This window comes from Tursiops truncatus, chromosome 19 (genome assembly GCF_011762595.2).
Source record: "Tursiops truncatus isolate mTurTru1 chromosome 19, mTurTru1.mat.Y, whole genome shotgun sequence".
Classification (NCBI taxonomy): Eukaryota; Metazoa; Chordata; class Mammalia; order Artiodactyla; family Delphinidae; genus Tursiops; species Tursiops truncatus.
Window position 1 is genome coordinate 3,966,495 of NC_047052.1, and position 13,637 is coordinate 3,980,131.

General features: G+C 50.2%; 1 protein-coding gene across 7 annotated transcripts in view; it reads right to left on the reverse strand.

The window, feature by feature from the left end:
• The window catches only part of KIAA0513 (KIAA0513 ortholog), a 60,896-nt gene extending 48,340 nt beyond the window's left edge, over positions 1–12,556 (reverse strand). For 5 of the 7 annotated variants that reach the window (XM_033844609.2, XM_073796396.1, XM_073796398.1 and 2 more), the window contains exon 1: positions 12,407–12,556. The gene's annotated coding sequence lies outside the window, so the exon portion shown is untranslated. Of the gene's footprint in view, positions 1–9,820; positions 9,935–12,299 lie in introns of all 7 variants that reach the window. The other 2 variants (XM_033844608.2, XM_033844610.2) reach the window with 2 other exon arrangements.
• Positions 12,557–13,637: the final 1,081 nt, after the last annotated feature.

Sequence of the window (13,637 nt, forward strand, 5' to 3'; positions counted from 1 at the left end):
GACCCTGTGCTCTGGATGTCACAGTCACACCTGGCTCATTGTTTCCGATGTCTCCACCATTCGGATACAGGACACCAGTCTGCCGGGCCTTCGGGGTCTCAACTAAAAAAGCGAGGTCTTCTATAGGTTTTTCTTCAGCAAGTCTCTCTGTCTGAGGTGCTTAGAATTGTGTAGAAAGACGGTCTCCATAAAAGATTAGAAAAATATCTTTTACGAAGACATTAATATATACGTGAGTGTAATTAAAATGCCTTTTCGGTGTAATACTGTTAATGATTGGTATGCAGAGGAAAATAAAATCCCTGAGTGGCAGTGACTGTGAAAGAGGCATCTTTTCAGTTGTTGCTTTATTGGGCACTTACACCGAAATCCATTTGCTGGATGTAATTCGAGCTGCTCCGAGCACAGGGAGTTGAAGGAAGCGGTCAGTGTCCGTCAGTGAGACCCGTGCTACTTTCATGCTGACGGCTTTTTCACCCTCTGTTTACAGCGTTAACTGACAGATGCCACAGATGGTCATTAATTCAGAGACATCGTTATCCTACCATGTCAGTTTTAATGAATACTTGGATGAAAGTTAATATAGTGATGAAGGGCTTCCCTGGTGGCGCAGCGGTTGAGAGTCCGCCTGCCGATGCAGGGGACACGGGTTCGTGCCCCGGTCCGGGAAGATCCCACATGCCGCAGAGCGGCTGGGCCCGTGAGCCATGGCCGCTGAGCCTGCGCGTCCGAAGCCTGTGCTCCGCAACGGGAGTAGGCCACAACAGTGAGAGGCCCGCGTACCGCAAGAAACAAAAACAACAACAACAACAAAAAAACAAAAACAAAACAAAACAAATATATATATAGTGATGAAAAACTAAACGCAGGAATTTATTGCTAGGTACGGTTGGTTCACGACCTTTCGCAGCATGGATGTTGACACAGGCGGAGTGAAAACTCTGTACTGAAGAATTCAACTGTTGAACAAATTTCTTGGGTTTTGTTGTTGATGCAGTGATGAAAATGTGTATCAAAGTCCTTAATGTGATTCCTGGACTATCAGGTTACGTAACATCCATCACTGATGAACCAGCATTATTCCAGTAGCATGCAGATGTCAACAGTTCACGTTTTGTAATTAAAGAAACTGTGCAATTTAATTGTTATTCTTGAAGGAGTTGAACTCAAAATAGTTTTGTTCACAGCTTTGTTGCGGTAGGTAATAGTCTATCCACATCGCTGCATTTAACATAGAAAATGGCTAACCCAGTCATTCAGGGAGTTAAAACTAAACACAAGTGACATTTCACAGCAAATGCTGTTTCGAGTCTTTGACTCCTGCTATTCCATCTAATCAAGTGGCACTGCTCTGACGACTGCAGCACGTCATGCAATCTGATACTGCAGATTCTGCTCAAAGTACTCTGCCAGTTTACTGCATACGTGTACTAAGCAGGTTGTATTTATCTGAATAAAGAGTCTATTTGAAATTGTTCATTATACTTGTTAAGCCTATAGGATTTCCACTGGGAAGTGTTTTTGCCTGGACATCTGTTTAAAAAGTAACTAAATGATCTTCATGAGAAGGGTGTATATTCCTCTGTTTTAGTTTTGTAGATTGAGAGAGCTATTGATCTGGTATCAGGGTGACCATGACCCATCTTTTCACGGCCTGTCTGACTACAGGCCGTGTATTTTTTGACATCCTTCCTTTTGACATCCATCCTATTAACAGTCTAGGGGGTGCGGGGATATGATATAAATATACAGGTATATAAACCTGAGAATATGCTGCAATCTCTAGTTCCTTTGGATACCTTAGACGTAATATGTTTGTTGGAAGCACTTGTGCTATTTGTTTAATGTTTTTTTTTTTTTTTGGCAGTACGCGGGCCTCTCACTGTTGCAGCCTCTCCCGTTGCGGAGCACAGGCTCCGGACGCGCAGGCTCAGCGGCCATGGCTCACGGGCCCAGCCGCTCCGCAGCATGTGGGATCTTCCCAGACCGGGGCACGAACCCGCGTCCCCTGCATCGTCAGGTGGACTCTCAACCACTGCGCCACCAGGGAAGCCCTTGTTTAATGTTTTGATTTTATAATTTTTGGTATATTCTCATCAGTCTTAGCTCTAGAGTTCAAGTTCTCACTGGGCAGTAGTTACTGTCTATGTGATGTGCAACTTGGCATCTAATAAATGATTTTTTATGATGGTGACAAAAAAAAAAAGAATCCGCCTGCCCATGCAGGGGACACAGGTTCGAGCCCTGGTCCGGGAAGATCCCACATGCCACGGAGCAACTAAGCCCGTGCACCACACGACTGAGCCCGTGAGCCACAACGAATGAGCCCGTGTGACACAACTACTGAAGTCCGCGCGCCTAGAGCCCGTGCTCCGCAACAAGAGAAGCCACCACAATGAGAAGCCCACGCACCACAACCAAGAGTAGCCCCCGCTCGCCGTAACTAGAGAAAGCCCGCACGCAGCAACAAAGACCCAACACAGCCAAAAATGAAACAAATAAAATAAATTAATTTTAAAAAGAGAAGAAGAAAGGAGATGTTTGCAAAGGAGCGGGAACAAAACCGTTACGCACTACGTAATTCTAGATTTTGTTTTACTCGAATAAAACCCCAAGATTTTAGGCTTGGATGAGACTTCAGATTTACAGAAGACGGTGGCGGCTGGCAGACAGACAAGAAAGGGATGGGGCGGCAGACAAGAGGTTCAGGGGAAAGGCACAGACTCGTGGAAGCTGCCCTAAGATGGGAAATGGAGACCCAGGGCAGGGAAGGGACAGGGGGATGGCGTGTCAGCAAAGCCGCACAGCGGTGCACACAGAGCTGCGTCTGGAACCCACACTTTCCGCCCACAGTGTCACCAGCCGACTAAAACAGACACCCAGGGACTATGCGGGGCCACTACTACCCTGGGACTGGTTTGTCATCTCCGCTCAGTGCCGAGTCCTGCAACTTCACCATCCAAGGCCAAGAACAGAGCCGCTGCCTCACTTCTCGGATGGAGGCCGTACCAGCGTGACAGATAAAAGGTGTTATCTTGTAGCGTTCAGGTCATTCATGCGACAGACATTTATGAAGCCCCTACCATGTCCTGTGAACTGTGATTAAGTCCTGGGGATACAAAGATGAAGAGGATATGGGCCTTCCTTTCCCAAACACAATCTAAGAAGACACAGACATAAGTAAATGATTACAGCAACGGGACAAGTGCTGTAATTCCAGGATGCAGACGTGCATGGAAGCCCAGAAGCAGAGCCTTCGATGCTGCCTGGGGAGACTGAGACTGCAGCGCTTGGGTCAAATCTGGTAGGAGCCTGACAGTCAGACAAGGGAAGACACTGCAGGAGAAAACAGCACGAAGCCGCGGGCGAGGGGTGGTGGGAACCACCCGACACACACACACAACTGTTCAGACTTATTCAGAACTAGTCAGAGGACTGGGAAAGATAAAAAATATTGCCAAGTCTACCACAACTCTATATTTGCAAGTATTCCCCCAAACCTTAAAATCGAAACATATATAATCAATCCCTTTTCTACCCACAATACTATGAGAGCTGAATTCTCTTATTTTGGGGGGCCTTAACATTGAACAAGAATTGAAATATATGTAATTTTGCACTCCAGTCCTGCTTCTGAGTATAAATACGTGTTTGTTTGTTTGTTTGAAAGTGTAGTTGACAGATGTTTATTTCAACGTAGGTGAAAAGAGATGGGTTTCTGCCGCTGCGTTGCTTCAAAGCTTTCCAAACGGCCTCCAAGGGCTTAAAGTGCATTGATCCATGGTTCGCGAGGCACGGGCTTCTCCAGACGTCTTCTCTGCAGAATTCTAATTCATGCTGTAGACGTGGAGCTGATTTTCTTTCATCTCAAGGGCTTTAGCTGGAGACAGCTCCCGTTTGGGCTATCCTTTTAGGAAAATAAATGATAAGTAGGGGCCGGTTTACATGAAAGAGAGACAAGGGAATGAAAGGATGGGGCCCGGCATAGAACCTGTCAAGCTTCTGGAGACTAATAACCTCCCTGACGTTACCAGAGGCAATTCAGAAACGCAGCCAATGCGGAGCTGCGCTGGTCTACAGCAGGGCTTCCAACAGTGACTCCATCAACACGCAGGCTGGGTAATTCTTGGTGGTGGGATCTGTCCCGTGGGCCAAGCTGTAGCACGGTTAGAAGCATCCCTTGCCTCCACCCACTGGATGCCGGAAGCAACCCCCAGTCGTGACAACCAAAAGGTCCCTAGATGTCGTCCCCAGTTGAAATCCCTGATCTAGATTAACTCCTAGCAGTAACAACACCAGGGTCTCAATCCTGTTAACTGCTTCCTTTTGAAAATCCTTCTCTCGTTAGTATCACTGTCACTCCCCCAAAAAAAGCCCAATAAAGAACAATCATGATGGGCCTTTGACAATACACAAGTCCCGATAGGAAACAGTTAGGGACCTACAAGAAGCAGGGAACCCTGTGCATGCAATCTCCCTGATCAGAAGAGGCTCCAAATGGCACTAACTACTGAGTTGCCTCTGGGACAGGAAGAGGATGGAGGTGAGTTCGTTTGTTCGGTCATGTGTTTATTTGATCACTCAATAAACATTCTTGAGCATCACAGGGTGCCAGGTGCTGGGCCACGTGGACAAGGCAAACGAAAGTCCGGGCCTCCAGGAGCGTGTGCTCAAGTCAGAGAACAGAGGTAAACAGACGGCATCATGGTCCGTCATAAGTGCTGTGAATGAAGCACTAGCAGGTTGGAGCTGCAGCCACTGTCCCCGTGTGGTCACTGAGCCAGGGAATGTGGCTCGTTCAAACTGAGACGTGCCAACCACGCAGATCCCAGACTTAGCGCAGAAAGAGAACGTACGCTGTCTCATTAATAATTTTTATGTGGATTAGATATGTCAACGATAATATTCTGGATATCTTGGATTAAATAAAGTCTACTAGCAAAATTAACTGGGCCTGTTTCCTTTACTTGTTTCGCGTGGCTGCTAGAAGCTGAAGCCCATGCATGTGGCTCAGCCTGAGAGACCTCCACCACCAGCGTCCTCGGCCCCAGGAAATGACAAGTTTACGGGCTCTGCGGCGGGAATGAACTTGGCCCGGCTGAGGCTGGCAGAGCTGCAGGCCGTGCACTAGGTAGGGGCTTGGGAGCCAAGTTAAGGAGTCGGGATTTCACCCCAGCAACAACGGGAGAGCAATGGAGGGTTTGCACCAGGGGAACACCACAGTCTGTTTCCGATTTTGCAAAGATGCTGCACTCGGATGGCCGTGCAGAGAGTCGACAGGCACGGAGGCGAGGACAGAGCAGGACCACCAGGCGGGAGGGCTCAACCTAGCGGGACCCCTCGGCTTTCAGCCCCCCGACGTGACCTGAGAGAGGAGGTCTTTGCCACAGGGCACAGGACTCTTGTTAATTCCCCTTACATTAGATTTTGATTATGTACACGACCTCTTTCGTCCTCCTCACTTTCTTCTTTCAGATTAGTGAAATTTTTTTCTTTTTCTTTTTCTTTTTGGCCTCACCGCACGGCATGCGGGATCTTAGTTCCCCGACCAGGGGTGGCCCTGAAGTTTTTCATCGCCCACACCGAGCCTCGGGGTTCTAAGAGCGATCCTGCTGCTTCAAGAAGTTCAGCATGATCTACCCGCTCCTAGAGCAGAGAGGGAACCAGACCAGCTTTCCTCCGTGGACGGGTTTCCTATTCCTGTACACCACCACACGAACTAAGCGGGGAGGGGTCTTAGGTTTTCACTGTTCTGATCTCACTTAATTCTTTTACTTCAGTCTTGGCATTTACTATGAACGCACAGTTCCGTTCCGTTTTCTTCTCTGGTGCGGTTTTTCCCCCACTTTTCTTGGGCCCTATTTTTGATCTTAGCCTCCCTGCTTTACTCCCAAAGCCTCTCGCTCAAGGATGTCAGCTGTACGGCAGCCCTCCAAGCTCATTTACCCTGGTATTTTCCCTTTGCTCTGCTGATCCTAGAGTCTCCTTTTTCCCCAGCTCATTGGTCATTTTTGCTACTGGTGAGTCATCTTCTCTGACTCATGCCAGGCTGTGATGCAAAGGCCTCAGAGCACACCTGTCTGTGAAAGGCTGTCCCTGAGGAACACGGCCTGCACCCAGGCACGAGCTTGCGCATGTGGATTTGGTAAAGAGGAGAAAAAAATAATCCCCTTTTCTCTCTCTCTTTTTTTCCCCTCCGAATTTACCATTTCTTTCAGCTTTTGTTGGAGATTATCCCTACGGTGGGATGAGTCTTGGTCATTCGTTTTGCATCCTTGTTTTTTTCAGTCTTAACTGAATTGGTTACAATATTGCTTCTGCTTTGTTTTGGTTGTTTGGCCATGAGGCATGTGGGATCTCAGCTCCCCCACCAGGGATCAAACCCACACCCCCTGCATTGGAAGGTGAAGACTTAACCACTGAACCGCCAGGGAAGTCCCATCATTTTGCGTCTTTAGAGGCAGGAGAACATTTCTTGAATGAGCCCAGAAAGCCTGAGGGGTGACAGATTTTCCTTCTGTGAGGTTCCTCCTCTGGGGCACAACATGGAGTCTCACCCGTGTGCCACACTGGGATCACGCTGCCTTTTGAGAGCTGTGAAGATACCACCAAACTCAGGGGAGACGACATGTACACGCAGCTTTGGTACCTGGACTGAACCTGCCTGGAGCTGCGAGCCAGCTCTGCCCTTACAAGCAGATGTGACGGAGGCCTCCGCCTCTCTGCGCCTCGGCTTTCTCACCTGTGAAACGGGGAGGGTATCAGCAGCTCCCCCATTAGTGTTCTTGTGAGGTTTAGGGACACCCCCCAGAGAGCACCCGGCACAGCAAATCCGAGCTGGAAAGACACCATCTCGATCCCCGGGGGGAAACACACCATCAACTGCCCCTCCCTCCTTCCTTCCCTGAGTCTCTGTACGCACCTCTTCATCAGGGCTAACCCTGAAGTTCAAGGAACCCGATCCAAAAAGCACCCCGTAAATACAAGCTCTTTCCCCACACTCTTCCCTGAAAGCCCCACATTTTACCGTTACAGACTCATTGAAGCACCTCCCGTCTAAATATAAAACTCCTGGCTGAGGTGTTGTCATTAGCTCTCAGCACCTGGGAACAGACCAGCCTCTCAGGTGCCCACAGCAAGGGGTCTGAAAAGGCCGGAGGAAGGAGGAACGGAAAGCAGGGATGGGAGCACAGCCCGCGGGGTCTAAAAAGGCCGGAGGAAGGAGGAACGGAAAGCAGGGATGGGAGCACAGCCCGTGGGGTGGGGCGGGGTGGAGGTGATACTTGGGGAGAGCAAAGGACAGCAAGGTCTTTGCAAGGAGACAGAAGAAACTGGTGGAGATGGTGCCACTGGGGAAGAGACTGGGAAGCTGGGGGAGGGTAGGGGAAGCAGTGACAGAAACCACTTTTCACTGGACATCTTTCTGTATTATTTGAGTTTTGTACCGTCTGCATGTATGACCCAGCCAACAAAAAATGAAATAAGGGAGCGGGGGACATTGGGTATTTGGGTGAGACAGAGCCAGAAACAAAAAGGTCCTGAAGGCGAACGGACCAGTCGCGTTGGCTATCTCGCTGGCAGCCTGCCCTGCTCTCACCGCCCCCGCCCCCCGGGCCCAAATCAGAAAAGTCTCTCTACGAACTCCTGCACGGCTCATCTTTAGAACATCGGCAATACTTTCTCAGGGTCAAAATCTGAGACACTGCAACTCAGAGTTCTCCAGACCTTACTTAAAAGCCCCTCAGAACCACTGGAAAAGCCCAACAAAGGAAAAACGCGACTTCTCTGATGTTGTGGCCTCCGGCTTTGACCAGCTGCGCGAGGTCTGACCTGGGAACATCATGTCCAGCTGCACCGTTTATCTCACTGTCAGTGAGCCACTCCTCTACCACAAGGACGACGGGGTAAAGCAGAAGGCCAAGGGAGGAAATCATCCCTCCAGGGCCCCTGAAGAGCCATCAGAGAAACCCACATCCTAACCTGGGCCGGAGCCACGAGAAAGGCCTGCCACTGGCGGATGGGGGAGGGGAGGAGAGGCCACGGGCTCTGCAATCAGTCAGGAGGCTGGTCGGGTCCTGCACGACCTCCGGCAAGTCACTCAACGGCTCAGACCTTCCCTCCCCTCACCTGGGACACACACAGATCACAAGCTGTCAGTTGCGAGTTGTAAGCATCACAAATGCTTGGGGCACAAACATCCAAAACCATGTCCTTAGCCTGAAAAACAACCCAGCCCCTCCTGCCAGTTCTTCCCTTTAAAAGGTCAATGGATCTCGAAGTTAGAAGGTGTTATGCATTGAATTGAACAATGAAAAGAGAGGAAGTCCGAAGCCCTGGAACCTGTGAATGGGACCTTATTTGGAAACAGGGTCTTTGCAGATGTAATTAGTTAAGATAAAGTCATTATGGAATAGGGTGGGCCCCAAATCCCATTTGACTGGTGTCCTTACAAGAAGAGAGGAGACAGAGAGACACACACAGAGGGAAGATAATGTGAAAACACACACACACACACACATACATGCACGCACGCACGTGCGGAGAAGGCCATGTGACCACAGAGGCAGGAGTAGGAGTCATGCAGCTGCAAGCTGAGGAACAGAAAGGATGGCTGGAAACCCCCAGAGGCTGGGAGGGGGCCCCGAACAGACGCTCCCGCTGAGCCCCCAAGAAGGAACCAACCCTGCTGACACCTTGATTTTGGATGTCTTGCCTCCAGATCTGTAAGAGAATATCTGTTGCTTTAAGGCCCCCAGTCTGTGGTACTTTGTTACAGCAGACCTAGGAGACTCATACAGAAAGGAATCTGGTTATACTGTCTATCTAAGGCTTGAATTCTCTTGCCCGATGGTCAGCTAGCCAGCCTGTGGATGGCTGTCTCTAGTAAAAGACGACTAGTTTAGTATCTACCAATGCAGCAACCCCTCCCATCTTCGAAAAGGTCTGTCATAAAATCATTCATTCAACAAATATTCATTGAGCACCTACTACGTGCCAGGCAGGCATGGTTTGGAGCACTGTTGATACAACGGTAAAACAGGGAGCAGACAATAAAAGCACTTACAAATAAGGCCATTTCTGATGTTTTGAAGAAAGTAGAACACCGTAACACCAGTGAGTGGGTTGGGGACCAGGATGAAATTATTTATATTGTTAGGGAAGGTCCCACTAAGCATGTGATACTGGACCAGCGACCTGAATGACAAGGAGTCAGCCACGGAGAATCTGGCCGGAGGAAGAGCCAGTGCAAGGACCTGAGGCAGAGCAAGCTAGACCTGGACAAAGCACAGAAAGAAAGAGGGACTTCTGTGAGAGAGTGAGAGAGGGTTAATTGATGAAGCTGGAGGAACAAGGAAGGTCAGTCAGTCCTCGTATAGTAGACCCAGGTAAGTAGTTTGCATCTGACCGCAAGACTACTGAGAAGTCACTGGGGAGAGACATGATTTGATTCTTCGTTTTTAAAAGATCACTCTGACACCATAAAGTTCTTATAACTGAAGTCTTTTTAAGTATAACTTTTGTCCTTTCATTCTTGGGATCTTGGACCCTCACAGAACAAGTCTGATAAATGACATTCCTGAATCATGGCTCCCAAGATTTCCAGGCTTACCAGCTCTAATTCATTCCCCACTGTAGCAATTTCCAGTAAATATGCCTGATGTTTTTTTCTATGTCCTTCATTAAATGTGATGCCCAGAAAAGAACTCGATATTCTAAGCATGAAGTAGATGAGAACTTCCCCCTTGGTCATTCCAGATCTACATGTCCATTGACGTGCCCCAAGATTGCCTTGGTTTTAATTCTGTTTTGTAGCACTGACCTGCTGGAACACATCTCAGATAACCTCCGCTGGTGTCCTTTTTCAGATCTAGATGCTCAGATCGAGAAAACAGGATTCAAGCTTATTCTTCCCTAATGAGAACAGCTGTGCCCTCTTTAAAAAAAAAAAAAGTGTCACCATAACGCAAACAATGCCATGCATAAAAAACTGGATAAAATAAACAAAAGTACTGGGCCAACTCCTCAGGTTTCACAACCACTGCATTTTTCTTCCGGGTGGAGGACAAGGAAAATGATTATGGTAAGTTTCCCTAGAATTGCTTTGGTCTCTTGCATCACATGGCTGAAGACACCTAGACTATTAGGAAACACTGAGCGCTTGGGCAAAAGACACTCCCTGCAATCATACTTCCCACTAGATTTCCCAAAGACTTAAACAAATCTGAGTAGGCGCAGACTGCCAAGCCTGGGATAGAGGGAAGTGGTGAAGAGAATCCACACCTGCGAGCCAAGCTGACTTAGCAGGTGGGGCAAGCGGTGGGAGAGGAGGATGCTGGGAAAGCCCTAGGGCCCTGGGATGTGTGTGTAATCTGTCCTCATCCTTCCCACAGCCCACTCGGCAGAGTGGTGACGGGCCACTGCATCTGGTGTCAGATGGCTAGGGTTAACGGTCTGCTTTGCCCCCTAGTAGCTAAGTGACCTTGAGCAAGTCACTTAGCCTCAGTTTCCTCCTCTGTGACATTTGTGAAGATCAATTAAGATTCTGTGTGAAAGACGTTTGCAAATTACTCCGTCCCGTAAACGTGAGGGGTTATCATTGGCAAAAAGGATTTTTACCCCTCCCTTTGCATGTCATGAGGGTTGACTTTTCCTGACGTTTTCTCTTCCCAGGCTGCTTCTGATGGTTCTTTTAACTGGATTATTTTCTTTTTTGAGGGAGGATGGGGAGGCATGTAGCATGACTCATCCCACCCTAAACCCTTCCTAAAGACTATCCTAAAAGAAGTACCCTCAGAGCCATCTGGGGTCACCCCAAAGCAATTTACCTTCAAAGAACCAAAGCTATTGTCATGCAAAAACAAGCACATCTAATATCTGTGGATACCCTCCACTCTCTGGAAATCCGAAGCAAGTTATTTAAGGTTGGTGATTTACTCAGGTCACCGAGTAGCTTTTCATTGGCCTTAGTCGTTATGTTCTCAAGTAATATGAACTATCTTCACATTAACTCACACAGGCCATACAAAAGACAAACACTGCAAAAAACAAAACAAAACACAGGAATGGACTCCAGAACCAAATAAGAAGTTAACCTGCTGCTCGCTAAAGTGTCTATGCCTGAGTCCTTAGCCATCTTCATTTCCTTAATGGAAAAAGAGAATCTTATGAGTCAACTTTCTCATCGTGAGCTGATCTCAATAGCCGGTCGCCCTGTGTTTCAAATGCGTAAGCAGTCCTATTTCCGCACAAGGTGGAAATAAAAACCAGTGACAGCCCAAGGGAGAGATGGAACAATGGGAGAACATACACTTCCAAACAGAACCGTGAAAAGATGGGAAGAAGCGCTCACGTGTAATACAACTGGATTTTTTTTCTTTGCTTAATTCGGTGTTAAGCATCTTGGCTGCCCTGGTTTAGGGTGAGGGAGGGGGTGCCTCTCAGCAAATGAGCCCAAAACCTTCGCATTAGGTGACAATGGTCTGGAGGGCGGTCTGGCTACAGCAGCCTGGTCCCTGACAGCTGTTGGCTTGCCTCCAAACGCTGACTCGCCTCAGGGACAGCCTGCATGTCAAGCACCTCACCTGTGCCAGCTCAGAGGTGAGTTCCTGCCCAGTCTGCAGGCTGGCACCCTGGCCTCACACTTAAGCACAGTCATAGGAGCTGGCTGGTGCCCACTGCCAAGTCCTCTTCCTCTTCCCAAATCCAATCAACGTACAACCCAGGGAAACCCAGACCCCTCCAAGGGGCAACTCGCACCCAGCTCCAGAAAGACCGCATCCTGTCCTTTCCAAGACCCTGGACGCTGGTGCAGGCCACCCTGAACCAGCTGTTCCAAACAGCCTGTAACACTGTGTCGGTAGTGCTGGCCCCTCTGCGAAGCTCCTCCTGCTTCCTGAGCCTGGGGAGGAGGGGGCCCTGGGAAGGCACAAGCTGAGCCCTTTCTCCTTGGCCCCCATGCCGCCCCCAGCTGCCACCCCAGGAGCAGAGGGACAGCAAACTTAAAATCCAACACACAGCACAACTTGGCAAATGTCTTTCCCATCCCGGTCCCACGCACCCCTCCCCAGCACGCCCTTCCAGGAGTCGAGGCAGGGCGGAGGGAGGCGGGGGGGGGGGGGAACCGGCTCCATCCCTAAGCCACCTGGCGACACCGTCAGCCACCGGGGAGCGGGGACACCTTGTCCAACCCCCCCCCCCCACAGGTATCGCACTGCTCCTGACACGGTGGGCTCCTGCCCCGCCTTCCCATTTCCTGCAGAAACCCCAGGGGCCCTCGACCCCACCCCACGGTCCCTCACCCGCCGGTCCCTGGGCGCTCCAGCTGTCGCCCCTCGGAGAGCCCCCTCGCCGCCGGGAGAACCCGGCACGCCTTCCCCTCTCGGCCCCTGGCAGGGTCCCCTCTCACCGCGGCGGGGGCCGGCCGGCCGGCCGAGCAGACGAGGAGCGAGCGGGCGCCGTCGGTCTCGGGAATGCGGCCACTGCTCCGGCCCCAGAGCCGGGTCCTTCTGAGGCGCCGGCCAGCGCGAGCTGTCAGTCAGCTGGCCGCGCCCGCCCCCGCCCCCGCCCCCGCCCACCCCGCAACCCCTGGTCCCGTCTGCGCAGGCGCGGGGCGGCCCGGGAGCGGCGTCACGTGACGGGGCGGTGCAGCTGTCGGCGCCCGGCCCTCCCGAGGGTTTCGGTCCACGTTCCGCGTCGCTCGGGCCTGGGGTCGCCCCTCGGCGGGAGGCCTCGTCCTGCGGCCCTGGCACGCTCGGGGACTTACCGTGGTTCGCTCTAACAGAGGGTCCCGGGAACCCCGTTTGCTGGATCTGCTCAAAACTAGGGTGTTCTCCGGGGCGGGGCAGAGCTGGGTGGGCGCAGGCCGCTATGCAAACAAATGAGTGGGTGATTTGGTGATTTTGGAGGGGGGAGCCCCGGCAGGGAGCCAGAAAGTATGGCCTGATAATGGTTGCTTGCCCGCCGTGGTATCCGCACCTTTAAAACAAGGATGCCCTTTGCCATTTCCTCCTCGCCTATTTCAGAGTTAGGGTGACGTCTTGACATTAACGAGCATACTTGTAAAACAAGTCAAGCGAGGATGTATGGAATAGAAGGGCAGTTTGAGGCCGATTGATTTTTTGAAAGGGGGCTTCTTAAAAGCTGATGGATTCCACCTTCTGCTCTGAAACGTCTAGGCCAATCAGCATCTTTTCACCAGATACAATAAACACAATTTTCAGGCTGTCGGGTTTGGGTTTCTTCCACGTGTCTTCAATTCAAACAAACAAACCAAAACCACAAAAGGTAAAAAATAAAAGTACCTCCGAGGGGAGCTTTTTCCGTTCTAGAGCAAGTACAGAAATGTAAACTGACACCCCCTCCCAGTAATTTTGCGGTTATGGCAAACTTGGTTCCAGCACCTAGCAAAACAGTGTGGGCTCTGACGCCTCAAATTCTCTAAAGGCATTTCCAGAGCTACACTGCAGAACTACAGTGCTCCTTCTGGGGGTTGGCTGTATGACATAATAAAGCTCTACCTTTAAATGAATGCCCTGGTATCTGAACTAGGGCAGACTGTCCATTTCAGAAAACTGGGGGTTCTCCGAAGTCCTAGCAGTTCTTTAGTCTTTAGTTCCTAGAAGTCTTTAGTTCCTAGA